Source organism: Chinchilla lanigera, unplaced genomic scaffold (assembly GCF_000276665.1).
Source record: "Chinchilla lanigera isolate Chin_1 unplaced genomic scaffold, ChiLan1.0 scaffold00036, whole genome shotgun sequence".
NCBI lineage: Eukaryota > Metazoa > Chordata > Mammalia > Rodentia > Chinchillidae > Chinchilla > Chinchilla lanigera.
In genome coordinates this window covers 17,235,440-17,245,233 of record NW_004955437.1, presented here as the reverse complement: position 1 = coordinate 17,245,233, position 9,794 = coordinate 17,235,440, and positions in this window count along the sequence as shown.

Sequence of the window (9,794 nt, the reverse complement as noted above, 5' to 3'; positions counted from 1 at the left end):
CAAACCCAGCATGGGTGGAAAAACGATGATAAACTTGGAAGGTGTCACACTAGCAGGCGCGGTGGCACATGCCCATAGTCCCAGCAGCTGGGAGGCTGAGGCAGGAGAATCTCCAGGGGTTTGCGGCCAGCCTGGAAAGGAATTCATGGTGACACTGTTTTGGCAGCATCTTTCACTATGTGGGCGGCCCTGTGAGGGAGACAGAAGTGGCTGCCTTGGACCTGAGGAAAGAGGCCGAAGGTCAGGCCCTTTCCCGAGGGGACACAGCTGGCCTGGTGAGAAGACCCCGTCTACTGGGGGCTTGTTCTGGGTGGTTTGAGACAACCTCTTGTCTAGAGGTGTAGCCCAGGCTGGACTTGACCCAGCCTCCTGAGCACTGGATTATAGTCCTGTGGCACCATGCCTGGCCTGCCCTGGTATTTTTCAATCTCTCTCTCTCTCTCTCTCTCTCTCTCTCTCTCTCTCTCTCTCTCTCCCTCGCTTCCCCCACCTCATACTGAGGGTTGAACCCAGGGCCTTTGTACTGAGCTAAATCCAGTCTTTGTTATTTTTTTATTTTGAGCTAAGTTCTTCCTAAATCACTAAATTGCCCAAACTGAATTTGAACTTGTGATCCTCCTGCCTCAGCTTCCCAGACTGCTAGGATTGTTTTTATTCTGAGGCAGGGTCTCCACTTTATGTTGCCCAGACTGGGTTCAAATTTGCAACCCTCCTGCCTCTGGCCCCCTGAGTGCTGGGATTACGGGTGAGTTCTGCCATGCCCTACCAGTTTAAATCTCTTGATAAACATTGCCAAGTTACTCTCGAGAGAGCTGATAGAGCTGAGCGTGGTGGCACATGCCTGTAATCCCTGCGATTTGTAGGCTAAGGCGGGAGGATCAGCCATGAGTTTGAAGCCAGCCTGGGCTACATAGTGAAACCTTGTCTCAAAAAAAAAAAAAAAACAACAACAACAAGAAAACCCCAGAAACCCCACAGAAGTTTACACTTCCAGGGAAAGTGCCAAACTCACCCCAAGCAGGCCCGTGGGAGGAATGACAGTATTAGGCTGGACACAGTGGTGCATGTCCATTGTGCCAGCTGCTCAGGAGGCCGAGGCAGAAAGATTCCTTGAGCCCAGGAGTTTGACACCAGCCTGGACAATTTAGTGAGTCCCGGCTCCCTCATATCATGTAGTTCAGGCAATCCTCTTGCTTCAGCCTCCCAAGGGTTGCAATTACAGATATGTGCTGCTATATCCAATTCATAAGCCATTGTTTATTTTTGAAAATTTTAAACCACAAGTTCCAGATGATGAGCTACGCGCTAGGGCAGGGGCCACTCTCCTGGACCCCTAAATAGCAAATGAAGCCAGCCCCCCTGCTTGCTGACAGAGTATAGGAAAGTAAACCTTGCTGGACTATAGCAGCCAAAGAGATTCTCAAGTATTGCTGAACCCACGTGAAGACAGCCTCCCTTGAGGGGCATGGTGGTGCACGCCTGAAATCCTAGTACACAGGAGGCTGAGGCAGGAGGATTGCAAGTTCGATACCAGCTTGGACTACATAAGGCGCGGTGGCACATGCCTATAGTCTTTGCCCAACCCTTAAAAAAACCACACATCCCCCACCTCCTTTTTTTGTGTACTAGAGATCAAACTCATAGGTGCTCTACTACTGTTACATGTCCAGCTTTTTTTTTTTTTTTGAGACAGAGTCTTGCTGTGTATTTCAAGTTGCTCTGGAATTCACTATGTAGCCCAGGATGACCTCAAACTCATAGCGATCCTGCCCCAGCCTCGTGAGTACTGGGATTACAGCCATGTGCTACCACACCTGGCCAATATCTTTCTTAGATGCACAAATTTTTGCCCTTCTGCCCTCTGTCACCTGTGAACACAGCATTGAAGGCACCATCTGAGGAGTGCAGCGGCACCACCACCCAGAAACGGAGGAAATGTGCTTGTTCCTAGTGAACTATGGGGCCCCAGCTGTTCTGTTACACTTAGTGGCCTAGGACAGAAATTGGTTCGTTGGCTTCCAAGTAGTCCACTTCCTCCTGGGTGTAAATTGAGGGTTTTTTTGGAAATATCGATGTTGGTTGGGAATACGGCTGCATTTTAAAAGAAAGAAGTTCAACCCCAGATGTATTCAGGGCCTTTTGCAGGTTTTCAGTCTAATCATGGCACTCTAAACAAAGGTGAATAAGCTGGGCATGTGACGTTTGCCTGTGATCCCAGCACTAGGGAGGCTGAGGCAGGAGGATTGCCACAGGCTCAAGGCCAGCCTGGGCTCCACATAATGAGAAGATGCCAGCCTGAAATACAAAGTGAGACTGTCTCAAAAAAGTAAAATTTTTCATCTTTTTGAGACGGGTCTCACCATGCAGTTCAGGCTGGCCTTGGGCTCACTTTGTAGCCTAGGCTGGTCTTGAATTCACAATGATCCTCCTGCTTCAGCCTCCCAAATGCTGGGATTACAGGCGTGTGCCACCATGTGCAGCTGGTTTTGTGGTTTTTTGTTTTGTTTTGTTTTGTTTTTTTGAGACAGGGTCTTACTGCGTAGTTCAGGGTGGCTTGAACTCACTATATAACCTATGGAGATCCTCCTGCTTCAGCCTCCCGATGATGCTGGGACGACAGGGGTGTGCCATCGCACCTGGCAGGGTCATCAGTTTTGATTCAGGAAACAAATTTGAATAATCATTATAGACTCTTTACCAAGGGCTGTCACTCTATGTGTAACACTGGAATGGAAAAAACAAAACAGATCTCAGTGCCAACTGGAAGTGCCAGGTCAGATCAGCTAGGAAGTGAGGCTAGGTCAGATCAGCTAGGAAGTGAGATTAGCGGGATGAAAACTCCAGAAGGGGCAGCCGTGAGCCTTGTGGTAGTCAGAACACCTCAAAATACAGTCCTGATGGGTTTGGAAAGGGAGCTGGAAGACTACGTGTACCCCTGTTCACCCCTGTGCCTATCATATACACAGGACACACCCACAGGTCAAAGGCCGAGGTGCTGGTGTTTGGAGACAATTCCCTAATAAATTCACTGCTCAGAAGAATCGGTTTTAGATTGGGTCATAAGAAGTACTACTTAACAGTGGTTATGAGAAATGTATTCATCCAGCCTTCATATATTTTGTTTTGTTTTTTATTTTTGAGATAGATCTCCCCTATGTAGTTCAGGCTGCCTCAAACTCACGGGGATCCTCCTGCCTCAGCTTCCTAAGTGCTGGGATTGTAGGTAATGTGTAACCATACTAGGCTATGTTTGCAATTTTATTGAAAATTTAAAGAAAAAAATGTAAATTTTCAGATGTGAAATGATGAAACATATAAAACATCTTAGGATGCTCGACATTCTAGTAAGATATAGTAGATCCTTTTTTTTTTGGTACTGGGAATTGAACTCAGGACCTCACGCTTGCCAGGCAGGCGCTGCACCACTGAGCTAAATCCCAGACCCTAGTACATTATTTTTACTACTCTATTTTCCTTAGCTGAAAAAACACCAACCTTCAGTTATAATGGGAATGTTTGCCGGGCGTGTTGGCGCACACCTGTAATCCCAGCACGCAGGAGGCTGAGGCAGGAGGATCGTTTCAAGCTCGAGACCAGCCTGGGCTACAAAGTGAGCTCAAGGCCAGCCTGCACTGTACAGAGAGACCCTGTCTCAAAAAAGACCAAAAAAAAAAAAAAAAAAAAAAAGGAATGTTGACTGAGATTAAAAGAAAAACTTGAATAAATGCTAAAATATTACCTTATAGTGTTAGTACCTACAGTTATTTTATTTTAAAAAACTGAACATAGCTTTTCATTTATTTTTTATTTTCTATTTTTTTTTGTTTTTTTCCGGTACCGGGAATTGAACTCACAACCTTGCGCTTTCCAGGCAGGTACTGTGCCGCTGAGCTAAACCCCCAACTCCTAGCTTTTTATTTTTTATTTATCTTTTTCCTACAATTCTTTTTTCTTTTTATTATATGAACCTTTTGGGGGAGGGTGTCCTGGGGATGAATCTCAGCCCTTGAACCAGCTGGGCAGGCACTCCTGCACCACTGAGCTCTGTCCCCAGACTGTGGTACAAACTTTGCATGACAAACACATATTCAGTGTTATAGTTAAAAATGCAGAAGTAGCTGGGCATGGTGTTGCATGGCTATAATCCCAGCATGGGAGGGAGGTGCTGTGGCAGGAGGATCACTGAGTTCAAGGCCAGCCTGAATTGCGTATGAAACTCTGTCTCAAAACAAAACAAAACACCAAAATGCAGCAGTTAAAAAAAAAGAAAGAAATGAGAGTAGCAAAAAAGTTATTCAAAAGTTTCGCTGGGCACGGTGGCACACAACTATAATCCCAGCACTTGGGACACTGAGGTAGGAGGATTGCTACGAGTTTAAGGTCAGCCTGAAATACAAAGTGAGTTCAAGGCCAGTCTGAACTACATGGCGAGACACTATCTCCAAAAAAAAAAAAAATTGCTGTTTTATCATTTTGAGACATTTCACATACCGCTCTTTTGCGAACCAGAAATTTGAGATTCAGTGTTGAAATTGTAGGATTTGAGGCTTGACTAAGACTGACTTTCTTTTCCTTCTTTTTTGAGACAGTCTCACTATGTGCAAGCTGGTCTTGAACTCGCTGTGTAGCCCTTGCTGATCCCCTGCCTCAGTGCTGAGATTGCACCACCACTCCCAGCTAAGATTCTCACGACGATTAGTGGACGATCTTCTTGCTTTTGAGTCGCAAAACAAGAACTCTCACCTCTTAGCAACGTGTATCTAATTTTAAAATCTTTCACCCAACTGGCTTTAGAATCTCTCAAATCTTGGGGTCAGAATTCCTCAGTGGATGCCTTTGGGAATCAATGGTTCTCCACCCCAACTGCACGGGGTGCTTTGGAAAAATCCGGACAATGGACCCGCCCAGAGATATTCTAATTTAATTGGCGCCTGGTGAGCCTTGGGCCCCAGCTGGCTCCTGAGCTGCTCAGGTGATCCTGAGGGGCCGGCAGGAAGACGGCCTCGGGCGTGGATGGTATTTCTTCCTCTCCTAGCTCCTGAGGCACAGGAGTAAGCTGGTCTGTGTGGTACGAAAATAATCCCGAAAACTGACAGGAGAGTTGGGTAAGTCCTTTTATTTACTTTGTGATTCAACAAATAAGTAATCACTTATGGAGCTCAGGGCTAGAGTAAAGGCGAGCTCAGTGTCCTGGGGCCACCTGCAAAGACCCGGAAAACTGCCTGGAGGAGGCGGCAGCTCAGCAGGGACAGGAGGAGGCTTGGAGGCCCTGAGGGATGAGGTAGGGAGTGTTGAGCCCAACACCTGGGCTGGGAGAGGAGCGGGATGGGCTGGCAGATGCCAGAGGTGAGGTACTGGTTGGGTTCCCAGGTACAGAGGCAGACTAAAGAGTTTAGACATACCCAGAATGCATTTAGAAGGACATTAAAGCTTTCTAGCAGGAAGCAAGGTGTGCTGGGCATGGCGGTGCACCCCTGTAATTCCAGCACTGCCAGCAGTTGGGAAGCTGAGACAAGAAGATCCCCAGGAGTTAGAGGCCTGAACTACGTAGTGAGATCTTGTATCAAAAAAAAAAAAAAAAAAAGAAAGAAGGGTCGGTGATATAGCTCAGCAGCACAACACCTGCCTGGCAAGTGCAAGGTCCTGAGTTTGATTCCTGGTATCAGAAAAAAAAAAAAACAAGAACAAACCCAAACACACACACACACACACACACACGCACACACACACACACACACACGCACACAAAACAGTATAGTTACACAAGGGTGATACTTTTTTTTTTCCGCAATAGTGAGACCTGAAGAAATTTTAATGATTTGACTGATCATCGTCCACTCCCTATCCAATCTGGACTAAATAGTAACTCGACATGGTTGCTATTCCTGTCAGTGTCTGGAGAGGATTCCATGTGGCAGTGGGGAAGGTGTATATATTTTTTCCCCTGTATTGGGGATTGAACCCAGGGTTCTTCTGTCCCTGTGCTGCCTCCGAGCCCTATCCAGTCTCTGTCTCTGTCTCTCTCCTTCCCTCCAAATTGTTTCAGGCTGGCCTCAAACACCCAATGATCCACCTGCTTCAGCCTCTAAAGTGCAGAGATTACAGACATGTGCCACTATAAGGTTCTTTTTACTTTAAAAAAAATTTTTTTTTTTTTTTTTACGACAAGGTCTCATTGTATAGTGCAGGCTAGCTTTAAACTTGCTTATGCAGCCTAGTCTGGCCTCGAATTTGTGGCACTCCTGCCTCAGCCTCCAGAGTGCTGGGATTACAGGGGTGCACCATTAAACCCGGCTCTTTTTACTTTGAGACAAGTTGCCCAGGCTGGTCTCAATCTTCCATCCTCCTGCCTCAGCCTCTCCTGAGTACCTGGGTTTACAGGCATGTGCAGCGTTGCTCCCCTGATGAAATTGCAGGGCCTTGTGCATGCAAGGCAAGAGCTCTGCCCCTGAGCCATATCCCCCCCAGTGTTTTTTTTTTAAGTGACTAATTGTACTTAAATAGCGCTTACCATGGGTTAGGCCCTGGACAAATAAAGTCAGGGTCTCTGCCTGCTTACCACTTTTACCACCACTTTCTTTCCTGTGGACTTGTTGGGGCAGCCAGGGAATGTGATACTTCTTATCAGGCTGTTTGTCGGACTTGCCCTAGAGCAAGTAAACAAATTCAAAACATGGAGCCTTCTGGTTGCCTTAGGCTCCCTCCTGTGCCGGCTCTGGCTTTTTCTTATCCTAATTCAGGACTCAAGGACAAATAGGTCACACCGTGGAACCCTTCCAGCCCGATGGGCTGAGACACTTGCTTTCTGGTTATGGAGGAGCCAGCAGCTCCTGGCTTTAAGGACCATGACCTTCAAGACAAGTTATGGGTCAGAAACGTAGATTTCAAAGCCACACTCCAGAGCTACTGAGTTGGAATCCTTGGGGTTGGGCTCCTTCCAGCTCCTTGTGGTGGAGCTCTGGCCACCTCGGCTGGTGGGTGATTGGGGGACAGGTCTGACGAGATTTGGCACTGCTGGGGATTGAACTCGTGGCCTTGAGCGGGCCAGGCCAGGGCCTCTGTGGTGCTGAGCTAATCCTCCACCCAGGCCCAGGTGAGCTCTTGATGTGTGGTCCTCTCGCCTAGTCAGCTCGGAACCTTTGCACGGTGCTTGGTTTTCAATTCAAACTGTTTCTAGGTTAGCTCCTTCATTGAGCTATTCTGCTCAGCAGAGGACCTGAGATCCCACAGGTAAGAGAGGGTTAGGACTAAGCATTAAGTATCTCTGGCTAGGTCTCTCACCCTTTCAGTCCCACTTACCTGAAGAGCCAGATTTCTGAAAGCATGGTAACCGTAGGGGGTAATATTCACGGGAGGGCTGGGTTACCAGTCCTCACCACACCTCTGTGAGCCACCTGTCAAGAACAGAGCCTTAAAACAAACTCACGATGTTGGATTTCTGTGTTCACCAGCTCATGGAGTCACAGGGGCACAAATTTAGGCAAACATGACCCACTTTCTGTTTTATTTTTTTTCTTGTGGAGCTGGAGATTAAACCCAGGGCCTTGTACAAGCTGCACTGCCACTGAGCTGCACTCCTAGGCCCAAGTTCAATTCCAATGTTTTTCTTCAAATCCTTTTTTTTTTTTTTTTTTACCAAGATGGTTTCACTACATAGTAGTTCAGGCTGGCCTTGAACTCACTGTGTAGCCCTGGCAGGCCTTGAATTTGCAGGATCCTCCTGTCTCAGCCTTTTGAGTGCTGGGATTACAGGTGTGCACCACTGTGCCCGGAGTCCCCTCACTCTTGATGCACTGGAAATGCATGTGCACAACTCATTCATTTGTTAGAAAGACTTGCTGGGTGCTCCCAAGCTCTCCAACTCCCTGGATGAAGGAAGACAGCATCTAAGACGTGGACTTCTTGGCTTTTATCATCCTTAGTTACTTCCTTAATGTACTTTGAGTGTACAGATGTGGGGTTTTAAAACTTGCTTGTAATTAAGATATGGTTCATTTTTATTGCTTGAGATAAAATCTGGTCCAAGGGACTCAAATGTAATTTACAAAATAAAAGTGCATGTGGGCAGGCCCTAAGGGAAAAACAAAAAAAAGGATAAAGAGTTTGCCAGGATTCTTGAGTTTACTTAGTCACTTCTTGGAGAATAAAAATCCCAGCCACCTGCATTATTTAAAAAAAAAAAACAAAACAAAACACAAAAACCCACACCTTATAAACATTCTCTTTGAAATACCTGAATGAACTAGATTGAATTATAAACTAATGGCTTGTAAAAATTCACCTTGAGCAAGCTGAGCAAGCTACTGAAGATCTAAATGAAAGAGTCAGGGAGAGACTTAGGAAACCCAACCTGCTGTTTGTTTGTTTTATCTGTAATGTAACTCAAAAGTAGCCAAGCATGGGAGCTCTCCCTGTGTTTGGTTTCCCTGGGCTGAGCTTGTGAATGCCAAGATTTAATCTAAAGAGGTTTGTGTTTTAAAAACTAACAACCAAGTAATAAAACACCTATAAAAGGGTTTTATAATGGAAGCGGTGACAGTTTGGAGTGTAGTATTACACCTCTTCTGCTCCCGTCTCCTTTTCCTATCCTTTCATTCAACTCCGTGCCCTTTGTCTAGGCGCCTTCTCACCTTGCTGCTAAGATGCCGAAGCAGGGGGAGGTCACACCCCAAAGTAGCAGACCATCTTTAAAAAGTGAAGCGTGGATTGTGGTCTGCATCTGAGGACAGGGCTGTCGCTGCTTGCTTTGTCTGTCTGAGATAAGAGCGAAGATAAGTTGCCCTGACAAAGTACCTACCTAGTGGTAGTTGTTCAGTGGTTTCTAAGGCGGAGCTAGGGGGTGCAAGAGGCAACTGGGGTAGGCGGGCCCGGGCTTCCTCCCCCTGGCACCCTGCGCCACCCCACCATCGCCCAAGCCTGCCCAGGCTCCAGGGACAGACTTTGGGCAACAGGTGGTTTTCCAGCCAGGCCACTAGGCCTGAAACTTGGTGCTTTTTTTCAGAGCCATAGTTCTCCTCCCCCTCCCAAAGAAATGGCGCCTGGGAAGGAAAACTTCTATCCCAAACTCTGGGAGCCATTTCTCCAGCATACCTTTCCCATATTCTCAAGTGTCCTCCCTCAGCATCCCACCCACGCGGGAGGAGCCAGGGCCACTCGAGCCTGGAGGGAACTAGGAGGCCGCAGCGTGGCCCGGTCTGGGCGGCCAGCGGATCCCCCAGCCTCCCTCCTGTGGGCCTCAGGAACTCGGGGGGCCCAGGGGAAGCCTGGAAAACCGAACTTCGCCATCAGCCTTCCTCACATTGCTGGTTAGAGCAGAGGGGGGAAGGGCCCCCCAGCCATCTCCCCCTCCTCCAGCCCCTCTGCCATCCAGCTGCACAGCCCACGAAACACCCAGAGCGCGGCTCCGAGCTCGCCAGCCCCTGGCAGGCCGGGAGAGGGCATCTGGAGGGGCAGCTCCTCGCCAGCCCGCGCCTGACATCCGCACTCCCACCCAGGATGCTGCCGCCGTGCCCTGTCCGCAGTCGCTGAATGTCACTGCCCCCTCTTGCTCCCGATCAGGGCAGACACAGCTCCCGAAGCGTCCCCAACCACAAAACTGCCGCGATCGCCCGAGGGCACCAGGCCCGGGTGAAGGACGAAGTTTAGGGCCCACGGCTGCGGGAGGGGGGCGCGCTGGCGAGGACCGCACCTCGGTCCCGGCCCCTGCGGGCACACTCCCCGCCCCAGACGTCCCAGACGTCCCCATCCTCCCGCGGACACCGGCGTCCCCGCCCTCCCCCGAGGGCGGCGAGCGG